The following is a 20610-nucleotide window of genomic DNA, read 5'->3' on the forward strand; positions in this document are numbered from 1 at the left end:
AAGGATCTATATCTTCTTCCATTGTCCATAAAGACAAAGGGAATATGAGATAGACCTCTGAGGCCTCTTGGCTTATTGCACAAATTTGTCTTTTGCACAGATTATTATTTGTATTGTGATATGGCAATTAGGAATCCAAATTTATATTCTACTTCTCCATTATAATGTCCGGACTGGAACTTTTCATGGTGTGTGCTGGATTGTAAGGAGACAGCAAAGGAGAGCTACATATGGAGAAAGTTTCTGGGGTCTACAGTAGGGCAGCTCTTGGCCTCAGGATGCTGAGCTACAGATGGATGGGTGGGAGGACATGGATTCTAGGGAAACAAGAGGCCACAGGGAATCATATGATGCCTTGGTAACATCCACAGTACCATCCCATATAGAGTAGCATAGCCATCTACAAGCTGGCCCACCCCTTCACCCTGGCACTCCACAAGGGAACAAAATCCACGCCGCAATTGTCCCAAGAACTCGTTTGTGTGGCTCACTCTACAGATTTCTTTCTATTTTTTTTTATTGTAAGTTGACTATAAAGTGATATTATGATTCATAAGGTGACAGATAGGAAAGTTTATCAAATGGACTTATATATTAATCACATAACGTAGTGAGAACATTTGAAATATATATTCTTAGCAAATTTGAAAAGAACAACATACAATTATGAACTATTGATACCACAGGGTTTTCCAGTTTGTCTCAGGTGTTGGCCCATTTGATATGCCACATGTCACCAGGACCCTCCTCTGTCATCATTATAATTCTTTGTTCCCAAGTCTACAGTTTTCCACTGGACACATAGACGTGACATGATGGAAAGACTCTGCCAGTTTCTCCCAATGCTGTTACTCATCTTGCTCCTTACCTAGAGTAAAGGAGAGAATCTTGCTGTTGCCTTTGGGTTTTCTGAGCTCTCTGATGTTTAAGGTGAGCTTGCTCAATGTACGTGGAGCAGGGCACCTGCAACACTACTCCAACAGTGTCTAGAGAGAGGGTCAATGACTCCGTTTCTTCTTGCCATCACAATGCCTCATAGAAGTTTAAAAACACTGATTTGTCACTCCATTTCATCACGAGTTTCCTGTATCAGAATCTGTGGGGTTGAGGACTGAGCTAGCCCTGAGATCTAAGAACAAGGTGCTCTCCAAGTCTACTCTTCTTGGCTGAATCTAACACTTTTCATTGGCATTCATCTCTCTGCCTGCTCAGTCACATCCACAAGTTGCTGTAACAAGGAAAGGCAGAAAAGAAGTCTGGCTCCTTGGCTTGTACTGGCTGAGGGTCTATATGACCTAACATACAGTCTTCAATTCCGGACCATGGTGTCTGACAAGGTCATATGTCATGGAGTCTGTTTTCAAGTGAGAAGTAGCTATTTTCACACAGTGAGAGAGTCTTTCTTCCATCCTCCAGCCTTCTCTGAGCAAGTCCTATGTGAGAGGACACGTGGGAAGGGGACAAGCTTGCTGTAAGAAGGCTTTAAACGTGTGGTTGTTAGCAGGGGCTGTGTGTTTCTGCTCCCTATTGCACATCTGCGGCTCTTATAGGCAATAAAGAGCAGGTACCATTGACCTCTGCTCCTCTGAGTACTCTCATGTTATCAGTATCTCTGCATCCTGGGCTCACTGCCATGGATGCCCTTGGCAACACTCAGCTTTCTCTCTTGGTGATTCACAGGGGAAGTCTTCAGGACATTCACCTATTTAACAATGCTCATAAGGGTCTTGGGGAGCCGCCCAGTGTCTCCCATCTGTGTCTTCCACAGGTGTGTTGATCAGCTCACAGAGAAGGAGACATCATATCCTGGACACTTGAGATGCTACCCAGTAGTGAGCTGGGGCTGGGAAGCCAAATGGCTACTGCTCTTAAAAGGTAGCCAGAGAGAAGTTCTTGCACACATCAGTACTCTGGGCTTCTGGCCTTGTGTGTTCACAGACGTAAAAGACAGGGCAGAAAGAGTTAAAAGGAGAAATCATTATACAAGCAAATGAGGTTGGTTGGGGCTAGTGAGAGTCTACTGATTAGGTACATGGTTTCCTTTGAGAGAATTGAGAGTCCTTTACTTACTCTTAAGGTGATGTTTATAGACTTTTACTATACTCTGAAAATTGCTGGATTTCTTACTTTATATGGACAGGTGCTGTTATGTTTAGGTATGTATGGACAAAGTAATCAAAAACCTCTGGGAAATCATAAACTGCCTTTCAGGTTTTAACAAACCTTCCTATCTGTAAAGTGGGGATATATGAATGAATGAATGAATGAATGAATGAGCTTAGCAATCAGCCATGAGTTAGACTTTGCCTATGGTAATCTGGCACCAAGAGATAATGAACTGTTGGGGCAGATGGTGCTAGAGCAATAATTCAGGATTATTTGTGCTGAAAAGCAAGTCTTGTTATCTGGTCAGTTTCAAGAAACCCCAGAAAAGGTAACGTTTACTTCATAGAGAGGCACATGTTAGGGATGAACAACAAGACTCCAAATGCTTGTCTGTTTTCTACCATTTGGGGGAAAAATCACTGCTCACAGTCCAGAGGGATCCCTTAGAAAGCCTTTATTCCCACAGTGGTGTTATACAGAAATGCATCGAGCCTTAAAATGAAACAGAGGATCAAACAGAGCAAGGCTTCCCTTTAACCACACTGACTCAGCCATGTGGTGAGGAATCCCACCCCACAACTTAAGACAGATGTGTGGACACCGCACATGGGACTGTAGACACATGGGCCACCTGTCCTTGGAGACTTACGTGATGAAACACCAGTTTCAAAAAACACACCAGAGGCCCACTCTGGAGTGTGGATGGGCTATGACAACCAACACGCTATTTGATATATGACTTCTTCTGCAACCTTCTAATTAGGAGAGGGGAAAGACGCCAGGCAGCCCTAAGTAAACGACATTCACTAAGGTGGTGAACAAGAGGCAGGAGACTCCCACAAACTCTCTGAGAAGCAGACTAAAACGCCGTAGCTGCCTGATCAAGAGGACTGAAGATGCTCTGAGCAGCCATGGTCAGAGCAATGGCACTTACAAGAATGTCCTCTTTCCCCTGCATCTCTCTCCCTGTGGGTCTTCTGGGTCACAGCTGTGTAACTGCTCACGGGGCACCCCATTTCCTTTATGTGCTCCTTGAAAGAGTGCAGGTCTTGGCTGGTTCAGCATAATTCTCCCAGAGGGCAGAATGCTGGGCTGGCTATTAAAGCATCTAACTAGAATTAGTGCTAAACTTAGTACTTTCTATGTTTCATACCTAATATCCTATGTCCGTGCTCTGCACTCTGCTGGACTCACCCTCATGATTTTGGATGGTCCACCCATCGCTTTCCCATGCAACCTGTCTAGATCTTTCCTTCTACACTCAGCTGCAGGGAGCTTATTTATTTTCTGGATTCCCCTCCCCCCTTGAAACCCCAGCTCAAGAAGCTAGAGACTTAATTGTAGTTCCACCTGCCCACCTAGTCAGGTCAAGTGCTTGTCTTGTTTGTTAGATGCATAAATACTGTTCTATGGGTGCCTGAAGGTTTTCTTGGTTTGTGGAAGAGTTTTTCTAATAGAAGACAAGCAAAGGGACCGATGAATGGTTATTATTCATCTGGTGCTCGTGATGCTTAATAAAAAGATTATGCAATGTAGTAAGAATAAATTATTCCTAGGAGGGATGAGGGTGAAGTGAATTCAGTCTTCCAGAATACTCTACTCGGCGGTGTTATTTTGTTCATTGTAGCCTCAATGCACAGGAATTAATGTGTCTGAATGCCCTACTTAAGTTCTCTTAAATTTAAAACTTTAAGTATTTCCATTCCTCTATTCCTTCTTTCCAACCCTCTCTCTTACTCTTTTTCTTTCTATCTATCCTTCCTTCTTAACAATAAACCCAGGGTTTCACCCCTTGCCAAAAAGTTTTATTTTTGATCATATGCCTATGGATTCTAGGACCACTCTACATTTTTCTACATACTGATTTCTACCTAATATGTGAGAAAATCTGGGAGAATAATAATAATAATATAGTAATGGCCACTACATACCAAGTACTAAGTACTGTCCTAAAATCTTCACATACATGATGTTGCAGAATCCCACAGTATATCATATACTGTGTAGCCTAAGTATGTGATGCAGATATGCACACGTATGTACATATCTCAGATATTGATGCTGAGAATTTTCCCCTATTGCTCTCTAACCTCCTTTTTTGAGATGATACCTCTCTGTAAACATGGAGCTTACTCATTGGCTTGACTGGCTGGCCCGAGAGATCCAGAGTCCACCCACCCCTCCAGCACTGGTACCACAGATGTGTGCTGCATCCCATCGTTTTGTGTGGATGCTTAAGGTCCAAGCTCAGGTCCTCATGCTTGAGCAGAGAGCATTTTATCTGCTGACCTCTCTCCCAGCTCCAGTTTGACTTCTTCAACAGACCTAGTACTTGTTTTCACTTCAAGTTTATTTTTCTCCTCTTCTGAAACTCACGAAAATTAAGCTAAACTATCATGATGGTTAATTTTCACTGTCCACTTGACTTGCTTTACAGTCACCTAGGAGACTTGTCTGTGGATAAGGCTGTGAGGGTGTTTCTACAGAGGCTTAGGGGAGGGAATATCTAGATACAGAAGAACCATTACATTGGCTGGGCTCTCTGAGTAAATAAAATGGGGGCCAAGGACAACATTTCTTGACTATACACACAATATGACCAACTCACACTCCCATTGCCATGCCTGTACCCCTGTGATGGACTGTGCCCCCTTAAACTATGAGCCCCTCCCAGTCTTCCCTCTTTGAGTTGCTTTTTTTTTTATCAGACATTTTATCACAGCAGTGAAGAAATAACTCATTACTGACAATCGCTGCCTTGAAGTGAGGTTGTTGCTGTGATAATCTGATTACACTCCACGCTGGTAACAGAACTGGACTGTCTTTGTCCACATCATATTGGTTTTGTAGAATTGCAAAATCCAAATATTACAATGTCCTGAAGGCTTACATGCCGGGTCCAGAGAGCTAGTGAGACTAGGCATGGTATGGCAGGGGCAGATACTCTGTAAAGAAGCCTTGAAAGGTTGTTGCATGAAGTTGTACAGGTGATGCCTAATGGAGATGCTGGTCATGCCAGCCGTGTGCCAGAGACAACAGAAGTGCAGGCATAGGGCTACCAAGCCTGTTAGAGCCCAGATGATGCCACCAAGAGTCCCAGAGCTGCAGGAGTTCATACTTGCTTTTTCTTGTTATGTCCTTTTCCCTACCTCTTAGAATGGAAAATTTGATTTGTTCTATTGTGTGTTGGAAATATTCAACTTTATTCTTATTTTGCATGGCCCAACCATTAGTATATTTATCTTGAGTCCCAGAAGAGACATTGGATTGAGGCTTTTGGGCAATATTTGAACTGCTAAGCCTTCGAGGACTCTTGGAGATAAACTAAGTGCATTTTAAAAAATTATGAAATGTGTATGAGCTTGGGGAGTGACCTAAGGGAGAAAGCTTTTTTTTTTAATTTCACATTGTTATGCTTAGGGGTCAGGTTGACAATAGATAGTCTTGGGATGGTCCATCTTCATTGTCAACTTGACTAGATTTAGAACTTCCTGGGAGATGTGCCTCTAATGTGACTCTGCACCTGTTTCCAGGGAGGTTCAGACCCAGCCTGAGTGCAGTCCTGATCTAGGTAAGATGAGTAAAGGAGTAAAGATGAGTAAAGGAGGAGTAAAGAAGATCAGTAAAAGATGTACTGAGATGAGTCCAAGTAGAGTGTTTACCCCCGATCCCTCCTCTCTGTTCTCTGTTCTCTGCTATGAACGCAGTGTGACTGGCACCCCCTCCCCCTCCCCCCCCCTCATGCCCCTGTACCGGGCTCACCTTGCCACAAGGAATGTATCCACTCATACTATGAACCAACTCTGCAAAGAGGTGATGAGTCATCCCTAAGTGAAAAGACATGCTGTGCTCTGTTCTTTTTTGTTTGTTTGTTTATTCCTCAAGTTAAACCCTGACATACAGATTTCCCCATAAGGAAATTTAAAAAAATTCCTTTTAAGTATAAGTGCATACTTTCAGTGGGAAACCCCACACTTTGATGCTTGTTACCTCTCTTAACCCTTATAGAAGATTTTGACTTAGAGAATCTTTTCCTTCCTCAGCTTCTAGTTCTCAAGGAAAGTTCGAACGCCACCTGTAGGCTTCTCATATGGACATAAAGCTAGGTGTTGAACTTGGAAAGAAACGAAACAGACACAGAACAACTGTAAACTTCAGGCTTAAAGGTAAAGTTAAACAAAGTATTAAGACTATTTAAATATTTTTTAAAAAGTGTGCTGTATAGATCTCCCAGAGGCTAAGAGACTTGCTGTTCTGGCAAAGACCCAGGTTCTGTTTCCAGAATCATCCTGAAATCTCACAGCCTTCTGTAATTTTAGTTCTTGGAAATCTGATACTTCTAGCCTCTGTGGGCACTAGGCACGCATGTGTTACAAAGACATCTGTGTAGTATTCATAAGCATAAAGTATCTTTAAAAGATAAACAAATAGAACAAGTAAGTAGTATGTAATATTAGATTTGAATGTATTAAATAGAACATAGATTTGATATGTATGCATGTATGTGTGTATGTATGTATGTATGTGTGTATGTATGTATGTATGTATATATGTAATTTCTTATAAAATGCACAGAAAGAATAGGAACTATGACATTGCTTATGAAAGGGTTAAAACAGAGTGTGGAAACTGGGCCCATTTGACAGGCTTCTGAAGTAAGGGTTGCTCCATCAGGCGTGGAGATCTCGAGTTGCTCCATTGAACACACAAGCGATGCTATTAAATTTTCTTAAGAAAAATTGACAGGGGACACCAGCGGCGCGTAAGCCTGCAACACGTGCCTTTCTTTATAAATAGTAATTTACAAGATGCTAATAGAAGCTTTAAAACTCTAGCAGCGAGAGTGCTTTAAGCCGAAGCATGAAGCATGGAGACACGGTGGTGGCACAAGCACGGTTCACAGCTGCGGGCTCTGCAACCGATACGCTTCATTTTCTGGCTGTGCAAGCCAGTGGATGGCATTTTGCGAGTCTGCCATAGCGGCAGAGAAGCAGCAGAGAGAGAGACGCTTTTCCCTTTGAATTGTGGATTCTGGAGCTGCTGCCGTACAAAAGGGGGAAAGCCAGCTTTTGAAGGAAACTCTAAGTGTGCACATGTGTCTCCCACTTTCCTCTCATGCCTAGCTGACACAGAAAGGTGCCCGCACCTAGAAGGAGCATTCTGAGGCTTAGACAATCTCCCTCCCCGTCATAGTACCAGTTGCTACAGAGGAGAAGGGTAAAGGGCATCTGGGTCAAGGCGACTTACTGTCAGAGAAAAGGACAAGGTGGCACCAGCAAGCAAAGGAGTGATGGTGGCAGTGTTGAAGGGGGGGGGCTTTTCCAAGTGTCTCCTCTGTAGAATTCTATCCCATAGCTGGTGTTTCTGCCTTGCAGCCATACGTGCAGACACCTGTGCACATGCACACACCTATGACCAGGACCGGTTTTGCCAGGGCACCTGGGTATATTTCCCAGGCCCATCTGTTCTTACAGTGCTCCTCCTGACCAGCGCTCTCTTCATCACACAGAGCCCTTAGGGCGGCTGCTCTCTGAATCTGCTTGGGCTGAGGAGGAGGCATTTATGCACCTGAAAATGTCTCTAGGCTGCTTTGCTGTACTTTGAATGCTTATTGGATTTCTTCGCAGGAATTAAGCTGCAGATGGCAGGCCAGTATTAAGGATGTCATAGGAAATTATGCAATCCTTAGGTGCCATCAACACATCACTGGTGTGTGGACTCAGATGTGCAATATGGCACTCATCTCTTTTATCTTTCTGCCAAGATATTTTTTGCATAATTCCAAATACTCTGTGAGGAAAACAAAGTAGCAGAAATGACTGGAAATCTAAATTCAGCTAGATAGAAGGGCCCTAGGGATTATCTGGGATAGGTGGCATTAGGGGCTTCCTTTAGCAGTGTACCAACCAGCAGCAGGCTCGCTCGGGCCTCTGTGTGTCTAGCTTTCCACGTCAGATCCAGCTCAGGCAGCTGCGTGCCTTTTGGCAAGTTCCTTAGATCCCCTAAATTGTTGTAAAATGAAACTTAATAAATGAAGTAATCAGTTAAAAATCCTTGGCTTGGTTCTTGCCACATACTAAATGACCGAATGGCATTATTATTCTCATCAACAAGAAGAATTGCCACGGGGCTATACTTTGCATCCCACAGTCTAACCTTGTTTTTCCCATCTTAAGATTCCACCTCACCATTTCAAATGTTAGAGTAACAAATGTCAGCCTGCTTCTAGCCTGTTCTCTTGTAGATAAAGAGGTTGGGGCTTATAGTTTAAGCAACTTACTTAAAGATGTATTGGTAAGAACTTTTGATGTGTGTCTGCTACATCTCATTGAGAGGAGAGGACACACCCTCAGTGATAAGTGTGGTATGGATTACCACTGAGTGCTGCTTGGGGAGTGGTGTACAACGTAGAACTAGAGGCTCTTCTGTAGAGTGTGTGCTGGAAACACTTGGGGAATTTTTGTTTTCTTTCCTGGCTGTGGAGTTCACGCTGCCTTGCTCCTGGTGGCCCTGTGCTTCCCATTGGCATATAAGCCACATGCGTCCACAGCCAATTTCTCCAAATCAGATCTGTTGTTTATGTTTCATTGTAGTTATTTTTAAATCCTAACAGATCTCCTTCAACCAGGACTGGTTCAAACATCATCTCCTGTTAATGGTCCCTCTTTCCTCAGCCACAGCTGAACCCAGGCACAGTAGGGGAGAGGCCATTAGGTACAACACTAGGGCCACATGTGGCATCATGGTAATAAGAGCCCAGTGAGCAAGGTGGACACACACTGGAAACATTTCAACAGTATGTGTGATTCAACACATACTAGCAGCTAATTGGGGTGCCCTGAGGGAAGACCACAGATGGGCAATGCTGCTGGGGAGGTGAAGGGTAGTAAGCTGCCTTTATGCCTGAGCATTAGTGCTCAGTAAGATTTCTGGAGACACTGGAAAGGCTAACATGCCAAGTCAGTCTGAGGTGAAAGGACAGAAGCCTAAAAAAAGAGATGAAGTGGGGTTCAAACATTGGCTCTGCAGCTTCCTGGCTATATGAAAAGGAGGGTTCTGGGTACTCTGACCTCAGCCTTGTCATTTTAACTTGGAGACAGTACACACACAGGCTTAGATAAGAGGCACACAGGTGGTGGATTAACCCGGAGCTCTAAGGAGATGCAGAGAAAGCAGAAACAGGGCCTGGGACGAGGGCTCAGATGCTAAAGCCATTTGCCACCAAGCCTGATGATGATCTGAGTTTGATCCGCAGGACCCAGGTGGACAAAGAACGACTCTACAAAACTATCTTCTAAGCTCTACTTGTGTACCATGGTACGTGCAAACCTGCACTCACCCTCTCCCCGACACTGAATATTTTAACAGTGAGAAAAATAAAGATGATAAAAAGCAGTGCATCTTCATTCCTACAAATGCTATAACTCCATTCTTTAACATTGAAAAATAATCCATTGTTCATATAAACCACGTTCACCTTCTCTGTCCCTCTGCTGTTAGACACCTCAGGTGGCTGTGTTACAGCTGCTGTGTGCAGTGCTGCAAACATCGTTGATGTATAAGGGTCTCTCTGTGATATTGACTTAAAGCAAATGAGAATATGAAATGAGAAATATGAAGAGAATTAGCCAGGCTCAGAAAGTCATAGCCTATACTTTTTTCTTGCTTCTGTTGCCTAGATTTTGTATAAAGACATAAAACCACCACGTGTTACATACAACAGGAAAGTAGCTGAGAAATTGTGTGGAGATACAGAAGAGCCTATGGGAGGTAATGGAGGAACATGGAGGATACGCTCACCATACACTTTAAGTATTGAATATTTAAAAATAACTTTAAAACATTTAAAAAAACCAGTGTACATTTTCTTTGGGTGCTATTCTCATTACACTGAGAAGAAATCCTTATTATCTCAGAGTGACCACTATGACAATGTTTGTAAATTTAGTAACCATACAATTGAGAGATGAAGTTTCCTTTTATTTGTTTAAAAGATCATGGAACATTCTTTAATTCACTCCAGAGGTGTGAAAACAGGCACTGCGCTTCCCTAAGAAATTATTTCACTGCAAATAATTTGTTCCCACATCTGTTTCCATGTGACAACTAAAATCAAGAGGACGGACAAAGTGCAAATTAGTCAGAGAATGTGTAAAGTCTTGAAAATGCATGCGTGCTTTGAAGACACATAATTCTTAAAGATAATTTATAGTCTATAAATTATACAAGACCTCTTAGTAGTGATGCTGTGAAGTCAAGTTAAGAAATGCTACTTTTTATAGAAAGCTTTGCATGTTATCAGAATCCTGTTAGGAATAAAAAAAAAGAAAAAAGAAAAGAAAAAAAGAAAAGAAAAGAAAAGAAAAAGAAAAGAGAAAATGCATGTATTTTACAGTTGATTTTCACACAATCCAAGCTTTTGCCATTAAGTCATATATGTACTGTAAAATTTCATTCTTTTCTGTGCCACCTGTCTGAGGATCAGTGATAGCTCCATGGTTGGTTGGTGTTTACTTTTCTGTCACCTAGGTAAATTAACAGGACAGACAGATCTCAGGAGAATATTTAATGGCTTCAAGACAATCAATTTGTCAAGCAATTGAATTTTAACAACCACCATTTTGATGTTCTGATTGAAAATGGCCTGTGTGAGGTCATTAGTGTTTGTCCAAGAGGTCTGTGCTCCACTACATGGTGTCATTAACAGAAGGACGACACTTCTGAGATACTCTGGAGTCTGCATGTTCTTTCTCTGTAATTTTAAAATTGGTACAATATTATTTATTATGTATGTGTGGGGTGCAGGCCTCACATTGACTGTGTGAAAGTCAAGGAGTCAAACAAGACTTAGCTCTCTCCTTCCTACATGGGTCCTGGGAATTAGATACAGGTGGTCAGAGTGTGGGGAGCCTCTTTCCCACTCAGCCATTGCATTGGCCTAGAACTCTCACTTCCCACTGCTCTGACGCCCTCCTCACCGAGACTCTGAATCAATGTCATTTTACTGTTGCTCTATCCTATGGGAAGAAGTTCCATACTTTGTAAGAATGAGGAAATCTGTGTGCCATAATTTATCGACATAGAGGATGTGAGAGTCTTTAGAAATGAGTTCCAATTTCCTCCTCTAAAATAACAATGGTTTTACAGGTAGTAAATAACCTTCACCACTAGGGGTAACATGTGAAAGTTTCTTCTGAATGAAACAAACTGGAAGTAAAGGGAGGGTTTAACATTATCTCTAGCATCCTGGAAGAAAGGCCATGTCAATCCAGACAAGGAGAGGTACATCCTCTTCTGTAGAAAGTTCTATAAGCAACCCCATGATAAGCTGTGCACTGTTTCTGCAGTGGCCTGCGATCCCCTAGGTGAACTTGGTGTTCATTTCCACTTTTCAGAAGTGAAGCTACTGTTCGTGTCTTTCAGATTCAGCACAAGACATCTTAGCAAGCCTAAGGAATAAATCACAGAAACTATGCATCTAGTTAAATATTTTTGGTGCTATAGGTATGTATGTGAGTGTATGTGTATGCATGTGTGGAGGCCAGATGTCAACCCACTGTCTACATTGGTGGTATTTAAGTGTGTGTGTGTGTGTGTGTGTGTGTGTGTGTGTGTGCTATTGAGTAGGTGTGGAAGTCAGAGAACAGCCTATTGGAACCAGTTCCGTTATTCTGCGATAGGTATGGAACACAGGCCATCACGCCTGGAGGCAGGTGCCGTGACCGGCTGAGCCTTCTGATCAGTGCCACTGTGCATCTTGAAGCCTCTCGCTGGCCTGAAGCTCTCTTGGTGGGCCAGGCTGGCTGGCCATGGAGTTCAGCAGTGGGATAGTGAGAATGCTACCACGACAGGTTTATTAAGGTAGATTATGGGGTGTGAACTTAGAGAGCTTTCTGTTAGTGGGGCAAGTGCCTGTTGACTGAACCATCTCTTTACCCCATAGGAAAAAATTACACACAGACACAGACACACACACACACACACACACACCACACTACACACACACCACACACACAAGACACACACATACACACCCACCACACACACATACACACCCACCACACACACACACCACACACATATACACACCACACACACACCACACCACACACACACCACACCACACACACACACACACACACACACACACACACACACACACACACACACACGGGTACACATGCTCTATGCTGTTCGAAGCAGGTAATGGTCTACATTCACTCAACATTGATACCACGGCTTTTTTAAAAACGTCATGCCTTTCATGGAGCTTCCAGACAAACTCTGTGCTGTGATAATTACTGTTTTGGGCTTTCCATGTGAAATGTTACAGGCTCACAAAGAGCCATGTTGTTTGTATCCCACATCAGATTCAGCAGTCTGTGCACTTAATGGAGGTTAATGGGGGATGCGGGGAAGTGGCAGATTGCCAATATTCCTGACTTTCTAATGTGTATTTTATTTTTCATTTGCTTTTACTTTTCGTTTAAACTAAATTATGTTATTTGTCCAAGAACATGTCACATATGAGCAGAGATTATTAGCCCGTCAATCACAGAATTCAGCCTATATTTCACTTTCCAAAATATAAGAAAACACCAGTTTCAGGCTATTCCTTCCAAAATGTCTGTTGCCGAAGATGTGGAGAAAGGGGAACACTCCTCCATTGCTGGTGGGAGTGCAAACTTGTACAACCACTTTGACAATCATAGCACTTTCTCAGAAAATTGGAAATAGTGCTACTTCAAGATCCAGTTATACTACTCCTGGTCATATACCCAAAAGATGCTCTACCACACAACAAGGACATTTGCTCAACTAAGTTCATAGCAGCCTTATTCGTAATAGCCAGAATCTGGAAACAACCTAGATGTCCCTCAACCAAAAAATGGATAAAGAAACTATGGTACATTTACATAGTGAAATACTACTCAGCTATTAAAATATGGAAATCTTGAAAATTTCAGGCAAATGTATGGAACTAGAAATGATCATCCTGAGTGAGGAAACCCAGACCAAGAAAGATACACATGGTATATATTCATTTATAAGTGGATATTAGCATAGCATAGATATCCTCTGAGAGACTCCACTCGGTGGGGCATCAGAACAGATGATGAGACTAGCTGCTAGACTCCAGGTGATTGTGGTATGGAAGAATGTGGGGATGGAAGGAACCAGAGGGCTCAGGAGCCCCACAAAAAGACCATCAAGGCTGGTGTATCTGCTGCACCCAGGGGCTGTTTAACAAACTGCTGTACTAACCAAGGACAATTCATGCAATAAACCTAGACCCCCTGTTCAGATCTAGCCAATGGACAGCTCATTCTTCATGGTTGTGGGAGGAGTGGGGATTACCTCTGACATGAACTCTGGTGCCCCCCAATTTGATCACTTCCCCTTGGTTGGGTGGCCCAGCGGCACACAGAGGAAGGGGAGGCAGGCTATCCAGATGAGACCTGGTAGGCTGTGGTCATATGGGGAGGAGGTCCCCTTCTGTCAGAGGTCTGGGGGGCGGGGAAATAGGGCAAAAGAGGGGGAAAGAGTGGGAACGGGAAGATACAAGTGAGGAGATAACAATTGTGATGTAATCTGAATCAATTATAATTAAAAGAAAAAAGAAAAAGAAAAAAGAGTCAGTGAGGAGCATGGTACGAATTGTTCAGCCACGTCTTATCTACTGGGTGAGTTAGCTGGTTTTTATTTTTTTTGAGAATTGTCAAACAAGCCAGAGAATGGCTGTAAGAGATGGAGAAGCTGGTGAAGACATGGAGAGAAGCAGACAAGGCAGGCTCTGTGGGGCTGGGCTAGGGGGTGTAAGGGGAGTGGACACTCCTAAGACTGCCACAGCACCTATCTCTAGATAGTGTTTATTTCACACTTGCCTGCAAAACAGGCATTGGCACGTGTCATCTCTCCAGGTTTCCTTCCTGGTTGGCTATTTTTTCTTTTTTAAAAATATATTTTATTAATTTATTTATATTACATCTCAATTGTTATCCCATCCCTTGTATCCTCCCATTCTCCCTCTCGCTTTCCCACTACTCCCCTCCCCTATGACTGTGACTGAGGGGGTCCTCCTCCCCCTGTGTATGCTCATAGAGTATCAAGACTCTTCTTGGTAGCCTGCTATCCTTTCTCTGAGTGCCACCAGGCATCCTCATCCAGGGGACGTGGTCAAATATGGGTTTGTGTGAAAGTCAGTCCTCACTCTCCACTCATCTGTGGAGAATGTCTCATCCATTGGCTAGATCTGGGTAGGGGTTCAGAGTTTACTGCACGTATTGTCCATGGCTGGTTGGCAGGCTATTTCTGTGGATGCCTAAGCTGGTGAGCCAGTTACTCACTTTCTGGTTCTCTTGTGAGCGTTGGAGGGAAGTTTCATGTTTTCTTTGTGTTTCTGGTGTAAGGGCAGTGCGGTGTTCTCTGCTGAATGTCTAGTCCGGGCTTACAGCAGATGGCGGGTCAACTGAACACCCAAGCTCAGGTTGTTCTGTGCTTCCTCCCACCTGACACCTTTGCTGTCATCCTTAGACACAGCCCACTTCCTGACCCCCAGCTCATGAAGTCCCGACTCCAACTGCAGAATCTTTTTTGCATCTTCAGCAGCTCCAGATACTTTTCTTGAGACTTATACCAGGTATCCACACAGTGTAAAAGCTGCCTAGGGAAGAGGACCTGCCACCCAGACTGAAGATGTCTTCACCATCTTTGCTGTGCACAGAGCCTGGGGGTGAATTTTCAACCTGCCTCCTACACTGGCGCAGAGCTACAGTGGCTGTCGTTGGCGGATAATTAGCTGTCTGCCCTGGAACTAGCTCCTGGTTTCAGATTCATCTAATGAGATTATTTAATGTTGCTACAATTTTAATTCTTTTGACTCACCTAACTGCCCTAGTACTAGAAAGACCTAGGCCCAAGGCTAGATCAATTAAGGTTAAAATTGTCTCGGTAAGTTTTGTTTTATTAAGAAAGTTGTTGGAAGATTTTTTTTTCATTAGCAAACTAAAACAGAGCAAAATATATTGACACGTTGCTCTGGGTTCTTGGTTTTTCTTTTCTTTTTGGTGGACAGGGTGACATCGTGAGTCCTTAATAGGGCTCCTTTCTGTTGCTCTGGTAAAATATCCCAACAACAAGCAACATGGAGGAGGAAAGGCTTTTCAGTTACTGTTGTAGTCTACAGCCTATAACCATAGGGCAGTCCAGAGGCAGGGGACTGAAAGCTTTCTATTACACAATCTCCACAGGTCAGGGTCCTCTGCATGGTGCTGTCCATGAGGAGCCAGGTGTCCCCACATCACTAAACAACCAAAAGCCTTCCTTACTGTGCTGCCCACAGGTCAGCCTGATGTACAGAAGCCTTCATTGATGCTGTCTTCCAGGTGGTTCTAGATTGGGTAAAGCTGACAATTGAAGCTCACCATCACAGTTACAATGTTAACCCTAGCTACGGCTTGGCGTCTGCGCACTTGTCCTTTAAGAAAGAAGTATTTAGAGTAATATAGGATGCGTAATGAATGTAGGCAGGGCTGTACATATGAAGAGACATCAAGATTGCAAAGGGCTAGAGAGGGTTTGTCAGGCCACCATTAGTCAAGGAGGTAAAGCAGCTTTATCTGTACTCTAATGGGGTAGATAATGCACAGAGGTGAAGGATCTGTCTCATATTGCTCCTGGGATTAACCTTGAAATTATGTCTTGCACGCTATTGAGAATGAATTGAAAAACAAATAGACTAGGATGACAGTAAAAGCAAGCAACAGGTCCCAATCAAACCATAGATGGGGCTGCAGTAGAAACCATGCCATTGCCATGAGGCAAGCTCCTTCCTACCCTCTGTCCTCCTCTCAGACAGAAGGCATCCACAGTGACTGTCATCCTGATGTGGCAATGACTCTCCCGAGTTTAGCAGTGAGGGTTCCAGTATCAATCCAGCATCAAGTCTTGGGTAGACAGGGCTGGTTTGGCTGAACTGAGCTACAGACTACATCTGGGAGCTAAAGCTCTGAGATCCAGTCACTAAACAGGAGGCGTTCAGTGCTGGATCCTGGTGCATTTGAGGAATCTGAGGCTCAGAGACCAGCAGCAATTTGTACAATATTCAGCTTCACGTGGGGAAGGATCTTACTCAGAGGCCCTAGAGTTGCTTTAGGACTTCTTTTTATCTTTACTCATGTACTTTCATATTTCCAAAACCTCTCCACGGCTTCTTCTCAAGGCAGATGACATCAAATGACATTTTCTGACTATTTCCTACATGCATATGCAACTGCATTTCTTTCTCAAAATAGTTCTGAATTCATGTTACTAGACTATTAAGTAAGACTGTGGCAGTCAGCAGGTGACAGATTTGAGTCCCAACTGGATCAACTCACTTCTCAGAGCCCTTACAGTTAGTCTAGTTACAGGGTTTTGAAACTCCACTATATTGACTGAAGGTAGCATCTTTATTCTTAAGTCATGAGGACACAAGCCTTTGCTTCTTTTAAATTCTGTTCTCTATTGCCTCTATAAATTACTTCGTCAACAAACCTAAACATCTGAAAACGTGTACATGTGGTTTTCCATCTGAGTGCCCTGTCCCTATACTTTCACCCTTCTTTCTTCCACTAACTACAAAATGTATTCAGATTATAAGACCTTGCACTTGACTTTTGATCCTAGTGGGCCTGGGATTCTCTCTCACTCCTTTCCGTGCCAGTACTGCTTCAGGAAGGCAATAGGTACGTGTGTGGGAGGATTTGAGATATTGAGCTGTTTTAGAAAGCCTTCATTGAGACCTGAAGGGACTCGGGTACTCTGCTTCTCCTAAGGGCTCTGCTAAGACTTCATCTTCTGGATCCACAATGTCTTTCAGGGGGATTTTCCTTTCTTGAGCTATTCCCTTATCCAGCTCTCCTTTTGCTAACTAGTTTCTTTTGAATGTGGTCTTTATACTCAAAATACATTCCAATGAATTCACTATACTTTATTTACCACCAGAGTCTACATTCTTTCTACTCTATCACCATCTAAGTCTTATTTTCATTAATCTTACTTTCTCTTTCTTTGAAATTTATTATGTCCTTTATTTTGTACTTCCAAGACTTGATGTCCTATCTGTAAAAATATAAAGGCTAACAACTATGTTACTATTTTCTGAACTGTCCTTAGAGTTAGATATGGTTAGTGGACTTACTGGAGAACTGTGTGTCACATGAAGATAGTTAAATATCTCTCTTCCCTTCATATTTTGCCTGGGTTAGATGTCTCTATTTTCCTTTTAAAAATTAATTTATTCACTTTATATCATGATCATAGCCCCCTCCATTATCTCCTCCCTGTCCCACTCTCCCTCTCTCTTACCCCCATCCCAGTCTCCTAGTCCTCAGAAAGGGGGAGCCCTCCTCCAATACCAGCAAATCTCAGACTATCAGGTCTCATCAGGATTGCCTGCCTCCTCTTCCTCTGTAGCCTGCCAAGGCCACCTCACCTTGGGGAAGTGATCAAAGAGCAGGCAACAGAGTCTGTGGCTAGGACAGTCCCTAGTCCTCTTATTAGGTGACCTACATAGAGACTGAGCTGACTATTGGCTTCATCTGAGCCTGAGTCCTCTCCATGCCTGGTCTTTGGTTGGTGCATCTGTCTCCACAGGTCTCCTTGGAACAAGATGTGTTAGCTTCGTTGGTCTTCTTGTGAAGCTCCTGTCCTCTCTGGGCCCTACTAACCCCCAACTATTGCAAAAGACTCCCTGTGCTCTGCCCCAAGTTTAGCTGCGAGTCTCAGCATCTGTGGAGTTTCCACAGGACATCTATGGAAGACTCCCGTCCTGTCTTCTCTCTTCACTTGCTTCCATTGTCTATTCTATTTGCCCTTCTAAATGAGAATTAAGCATCCTTCATAGGGTTCTTCCTGTTACTTAGATTCTTTAGGTCTATGGGTTGTAGTATGGGTTTCTGTATTGTATGGATAATATCTACTTATAAGTGAGTACATACCATGTGTGTCTTTCAGGGAAATGCAAATCAAAACTCTGAGATTCCATCTTATACCAGCCAGAATGGCTAAGACCAAAAACTCAAGTGATAGCAAATGCTAGTGAGGTTGTAGAGAAAAGGGAACATTCCTCTATTACTGGTGGGAATACAAACTTGTACAATCATTTTGGAAATCAATCTGGTCCTTTCTCAGACAATTGGGAACACCTCTACCTGAAGATCCTGCTATAGCTCTCCTGAACATATATGTAAAAAAGACATTTGCTTACTATGTTCATAGCAGCTTCATTTATAATAGACAGAATCTGGAAACAACCCAGATGTCTCTCAACAGAAGAATGGATAAAGAAATTATGGCACATCTACACAATAGAATACTATTGAGCTATTAAAATCAAGGACATCATGAAACCTGTAGGCAAATGGATGGACCTAGAAAAGATCATCCTTAGTGAGGTGATCTTATTCTCTTAAGACACTGTCTTTGATTCCCCCCTTGGCCAATGTCCCTTTCCTTCTCTGCTCTACATAGCCATCTCAATGGCTAGGTTCTTCTTAAAAATAATGATAAAAAAATCTGTTCAAATGTCACCTGCTGAATTGTCCCAGGCTCATTTTCTTTCTTCTGACTCTGTGGAATCAAAACTACTCTGTTGGTATATGTGCCACTTACCTATCATCCACCAGCCATCCCCCTTGGGAGCATGAGCCATGAGAAGCCAACACTGGGGAATGTCACTGGTGGCTTGCACATATTTAACCTGTGAGGCCTGACCTTAGTAGCTAGTACTTCCACATAAGGATTATGGCATATGTTGGGCCTTCATAAAGGACTCTTTGGGTACAAGAATGGATGTCTATGTGAAAAACCAAGAAACATTGCTGAAATCATCCTGTCATTATGTTTCAATAACTTGCATAAATTTATTTATTTATTTTGTTGCTTTTGACTGTACTACTGCATGTTCTGCATGCTACCAGAAAGGACACCTCAAAGACAGAGTTGAGAATGTCTAGGCTCAGCTCCAAGGCTAACGCTTCTCAGCTAAGTAACTGTGGGCAAAGGACTCACCTTTTGCATTTCTGCTTGTCCACCATGCAGTGAAAACACCCACATCTACAGACTACAGGGGGCACAGAATAGGGTAAGATGTGGGACACCATCTTCATCATGGATAGTATTTAGCATGACTCTTTTCACCCCTCATGTTGCTACCCAGATAGAAATGGCAAGCAATAGCATTATTAATTAATTTGAGTTTGGAACATGTTCAGAAAACCTTACAACAATCTACACTTTAACAACATAATAGGGGCTTGAAGAACCTAATCACCAAGAAAAGATGTTTAGGAATTTGTTCCCTCAGGAACGCTTTATGGTGAGACCTCCAGGAAGGCGCATACATAGCCTACCAGCACCTAAAACAGGTCAGTATGAGAGGTTATGTGCCTGAAGTCCCATTGTTCAATGATCTGAACTTAAGCCCGAGCAGTCTCCCATCTCTAGCAATCAACAGAGTCAGGGCAAGTCTCTGCTGCTCCAAGAAAGGCTGAATGTCCTCCTTTATGCTCTGTGTACTCTGCATCATGTATGAACAGAGTTTATGTGAGGAGAAATTTAAAGCTGATACTTTTCTTTTCTTTTATTCTCCTCTTGGATAAAGGAGGCTTGGCTTTGGGAAGTAAAGGTCTTAGCAGGAGATGGTAGTGAGTCTGGAGAAGGAGGCTACACATCCTGCTGCCTGGACCCCTGTCACGGATGAGATAACTACTGCAACAACACCATCCTGAATCCACCACTGAGTCTCTAGCCTCTTGAGGAGGGACCAGCTAAGACAGATGTTTGTGGCTCAGATGCTCATAACCCAGCTGTCTCTTGATCTTAGCTTTCCTTTGCATGGTACTAACACAGAGTTATACATAAGACACAAATTTGGAGGTTGAGGGAAAAGTTTTGTTTCATAAAGAAAACATTGATTTTTGCAACCAGAAAACAGCAATTAAAGTCTCTCTTGCTGATTCCATATCACCCCAGGCAGAATAGCTGTCATCAGAAAAACAAGAGCCATAAAAATAGAAAAGAGAAAACAAGCATCAAATGTTGGCAAGGATGTGAGGAGAGGGAGGCCCTTATCTAACTGTACGGACACTATTGGGACCAGCATGGTGGTCTCTTATGAAAGTGAAAACAGCACTGGTGTGAGTCACTGACTCCACTCTAGCACATGTTCCTAAGGGGATTCTGTGTCAGCACCACAGAGATGCTTTCACATGCTTATCACTGCACTGCCCCAGAGTCAAGACGTGGATAAGCCCAGATGTCCATCAATAGACAAATGAATTAAAAAAAATTGTGGTAGATATACACTACTGGGTTTTAGTCAGTTACAGAACATGGAATGATCCTGTTTGCTGGAGATCAGACTTGGAGAAGATGGAATTAGAGAAAAAGTGTAAGCCAGACTCAGAAAGTGAGGCATCAATCACTGTCTCACACCCTACATGTTTATGAGAGAGGCATGAC

The 20610-nt window shown here is 43.0% G+C and overlaps 1 protein-coding gene across 5 annotated transcripts in view; it reads right to left on the reverse strand.

The window, feature by feature from the left end:
* FAT3 (FAT atypical cadherin 3) overlaps positions 1-20610 on the reverse strand; it is a 603907-nt gene that overhangs the window by 176123 nt on the left and 407174 nt on the right. The gene's annotated exons all lie outside the window — the stretch shown is intronic.

The sequence above is a fragment of the Acomys minous genome, assembly GCF_964271855.1.
Source record: "Acomys minous genome assembly, chromosome: 5".
NCBI lineage: Eukaryota > Metazoa > Chordata > Mammalia > Rodentia > Muridae > Acomys > Acomys minous.